The 4,458-nt window shown below is 38.8% G+C and overlaps 1 protein-coding gene across 1 annotated transcript in view; it reads right to left on the bottom strand.

The window, feature by feature from the left end:
- The window catches only part of LOC108746729 (protein groucho-like), a 78,549-nt gene that overhangs the window by 68,060 nt on the left and 6,031 nt on the right, over nt 1-4,458 (bottom strand).

Genomic DNA, 4,458 nt, shown 5'->3' with positions numbered 1-4,458 from the left:
CACACGTTGTGGAGTGCTGTTGCTTCCGTTCCTGTTGAAAAAAAAAAACAATTGTTTTTTATTTCTGTTGCTTCTATATGAACGTTGCCTGTACAATTTAATAGTTCCTTATCGCGTTTCTCCTGTTCGAGAAACGTTTGTTCGAGTAGAAAAATATTTGCTCGTCGGTGCTATTCAAATTTTCCCCTCTCTCGAGAGGAGCAGCGCTAGAAGTACTCGCTAGGTACTGTTCGCGTTACTTGCAATTTTTGCACTCAGCATCTTCGCTCTCTTTCTTCAACCCAAATAGTGCAATTTGATAAGTCAGTGACTTTTTAAAAGAAGACTATTCAAAAATAAATCGAATTTTGGTTAAAAAAAAGAAAGGAGTAAAAAAGTCACTGACTTATCAAATCGTTTTAAGTGTAAAAATTTTTAAAAATTTCAACAAGGGCGTAGCCATTTTCTATCACAAAATCACACATATTTTATTTACTTCATTTTTCCCTTAAAATTGTAAATTGATTCTTCCAACTGGAAAGCTTTAAATTTATAACACTAGTCGTCTTAGATTCTCAGAAAATCTTTCTATAATCTTCACCTTCCTTCTTTTCCAAAATTAATTTCTTGCGAATACTTATTAAGAATAGTCGTAAATGTATAATTTCTTTGTAATTATTTAAGTTCCTCTTCTTTAAATAAATGTTACCTGTCCCCGAAAGAGGAAAAAGAATAACAGAACAAGTAAAATGATAGACGGGCGAAAGAAAGTGCGAAATCAAAATGATGAAAATTATCAGTAAAAGTGGTAATAGAACTCGTATATCATAACAATTCTCGTGAGTCATGAACTGAATAGATAAAAGATATCTTTAAGATTCGAGGGGGAGGGAGGGAGGGGGGGGTATGACTCCCCTACCCCTCTCGGCTACGCCCATGGTTCGCATTTCAAGCTGACATAAAAGGGAAGGTGTAACATTCCCGTGGATGCGCAGTAAAAGAGTGAATTCGAGGCCATTTGATTGATTGTTTCCAGTCATTGTCACTGCCATTATATCCAATGTTACACCTTTCTTTATATCATGTCCCGAGCAACTTGGACAAATCTATTATTAACCGTGCGGTATATCTCGCGGAGACTCGCAGAAACCGATGCATTCTCATTTCGTCGGCGTGGCGCGCGTGTGAGAGGAGCCTTACGACGGTGGAAGCGATCAATTTATCGTTCGATTTATTAGGCGCGTAAACTGCTCGCCCCGTCGCTGCTCCAGGAGCATTTATCCTAATCTTCGAGGCGTGTTTCGAACCGGCGACAAAGAGAGCGAGAGGAAAAAAAAAAAAGCCAGAGATGCCGCGCGGTGCAGCGTGGCGCGAGAGGGACGGAGAGAACAAAAAGAAAGCGCGCTCGCGCGTTATATGTATATCGGGTGCAAAGCCACCGGCTGAGCGCAACGTCACGTTCCGGGATCTACGACGCATTGATTACGATGCAATTTTCAATGGACCGTAGCGGCGGCCACGGCGGCCGCACGGTGCATTACGCGCGACGCATTATTGCAAACGTCGCGACGTGTCAAACGTGACGCGTGTTCGTCGGGCATATCCCGATGCTGAGAGACATCCGCGGAAAACGAAATGGGGACGGCGCGTCCGTGCACGAATTTTTTCTTACGATAGCTACGGTAAGTAATGAATTAGAGAGTGCGACGATGGGAATCCAAATTGCTGCTCGCTTATTCCATCGCAGGATTTTATTGTCATCGCGGGATTTATTGTCATCTGTCGTTTCGAAACTACAATAACGCGAAAAGCTCTTTATCGAGCGATTAAAAAAATTGCGGCTTGAAAAAATTGAGAGCTTTTGCAAAAGAGGAAGCAAACGGCTCTCTACATTTGAAGAAAAATTTCTAAATTTCTAAATTCGTTTTCGCGAAGCGAGACGTGACAGTCGATTGCTTTAACTCTGGTATGCTTTATCGATACGTAAGTTTTATATACAAGTTAGCGAAGTCATTAAGCGCTAAGCTGTGCCTTTAGTGATTATATACAAGTAGGAAACCAATCTACCATGCTAAAAGCTAGGATAAGCCTCCGCGGAGACAAGCTTTTAAAAATTCTAACCGTTTTTTATGTAGCACTCTGGACCCTCTGCAGTATTAGAACAGAGAGCGTGATAAGTGCAGATGTCAGTTTTGTGTGTTATTATTAAGGTTATTATTTTGTATTGTTATGTATTTTATTACGAGGAGACGCACGCAATTGAACTCAATTAAATTCAATAGTGTACTTATAATGTTTTCTTTCCAAGTTAATAAGTGGATTATTTGTGTTTATAGAAGTCTAAATTATAAATTTTATTAAAAATGTGAAATATATGAGAAATTTGTGCTATATTAATAGATATTAATAAAGAGTGGTCTTATACAATTTCTTATACATAAAGTTTACGTACGGATATCGTATTAACTTACTATATCATTTAATAACAACAGCACTTTAGGGTTAATGCTTAATCAACATGAATCGATCGATTTTTTTGTCAACAAATCGATAGATGATTGTCCTCATTACATATGTTTGCGTTTATCATGCGAAAATATGATCTGTTCTTTGTGACTAAACTAGTGTAATTAAATCTACTGTGAAATTCATAATTAACGTGAAATTATACCAAATTTGAATTACTTTTAATAATTTCTATAGATCGCCACTCGCCATTGCTTGTAGCCAATGTATAATGTTATTAATTTGACTAAACAACTTAAAACAATAAAGTTAAACAATTTTACTCAAGAAAATATGTAAAATTTTATTCAAATTTAGTTTATTATGTACTAATAATGAATTCGATTGGATGCACTCGATGCGCACTGGTGCATATTAAAGCTATCGTATATAAATTGCTTTAAAGATGTGTGTTTAATATAAATATATTGCAGAAACAGGTCATACCGTGAAATACTTAATACATTTTATTGTGCTGTTAAGTAAAATGTATTTTATAATTCGAAATATTTGCATTTCACTTTTATTGTTAGTTTAAATCAGTATACAACGGTTTTAATATGCACCAGTGCGCAATAGTGCAACAGAATTCGTTATAAGTGCATACGTTAATATGGACGATGTTTACTTTGAAACTAACCACAGGAATGGAACGACATTTTGATATATATAGAAGTTGAAGAACAGCAAAATGTTATTTAACTCAAAGGATTGGACTTTATTACTTACTATTGTTTCTTCATTGACATCTCATAAATATAACAGGGTAAGGTGACACAATCTCAATCAATACAATTCTGAACAAAATATTTGAATCCACCTTTCGAGGGTCAAGTTTGATTTTTGTTCTGTTTGCATGCGTTTGGCGGTGTGTGTACTCTTTAGTACCCTCCTGACAATGAGATTAGGGTTACGAAACTTGAACCTCGAAATTGGATTTAGATCCTATTCAGAATTGTATCATGTTCAAAACTGTACCATCCTAGTTTGAAGCTTGGCGAAAGAGAGCGGGAGACACTAAAAAAATAAAAAATTTTGTAATACCTACTAAATGTTTAATGAAATAAAACATAGACATGTTCCTTTTAACGAAAGAACAGGCCTAATGTCAATTAAGTATTTGGTTAATATAATCAAAAATATCTAGAAAAATAAATATATTACTGATATATTAACCAACATTTCATTTTTTTTTGTCATTATTTCAGCAAATATTTGATAGCTGATCATCGAACTCTTTGATGTAAAAAATTTTAGCGCAATCCAGCGTAATGACGAAGAACAGTAACCAATTTAAATAAGTCAATATAAATCGATCGATGCATGTATTTCGATGGTGTTTCGTTACACGTCGTAGAACAGGCAGAGTCGGATGGGAAGGGGGGGGAGGGGGCGAGGCAGAGGCGAGGGAGCGGTAGGAAGCGTTAAACCGGGCGTGCAAATACTCGTCCGATGGACGATGCACCGGTCGTCGTGCACCCCAGCGACGGTACGTTGGGTTAGTTTAGGCCATAGCTTAATTTCCAAGTAGAGAATTGGCCATTCAACAACGTGGAGGGCAGACAGGCAGGCAGGCAGGGAGGCTGGATGGATAATTCGCGGTATGTCTCCCTCTGACCCGCGCGCGCGCGCGCGTGTACACGCACTGTACGCACTCTCTCCTCTCTCGCAGATTGCTGTACGCGATTTCAGCGCTGTTTATTTTAGCCGCATCGCGCCGCAGGGCGGGTTGCGCGCGCGGATTACGGGAAACATTTTTGCGATTTGTACGCTTCACCAAAGAGGGTCCGCGAACCGTCCAGCGGCCGAAAACCAACGTACGCGTGGCCGGGCGGACAACGTTGCCTATTATTTTCACGCTTTTACCGCGCCGCACGATCGCATATACATGACGCGTCATTACGGGCTCTTTGTAACGCGGGATGATGTTTCGTGTAACGCGCAAAATGGAGTCATATAACCGCGTTAACAGTC

Source organism: Trachymyrmex septentrionalis, unplaced genomic scaffold (assembly GCF_001594115.1).
Source record: "Trachymyrmex septentrionalis isolate Tsep2-gDNA-1 unplaced genomic scaffold, Tsep1.0 scaffold19, whole genome shotgun sequence".
Lineage (NCBI taxonomy): Eukaryota > Metazoa > Arthropoda > Insecta > Hymenoptera > Formicidae > Trachymyrmex > Trachymyrmex septentrionalis.
The sequence above is the reverse complement of the archived record's forward strand: the minus strand, read 5'-3'. Positions and strand labels throughout refer to the sequence as shown.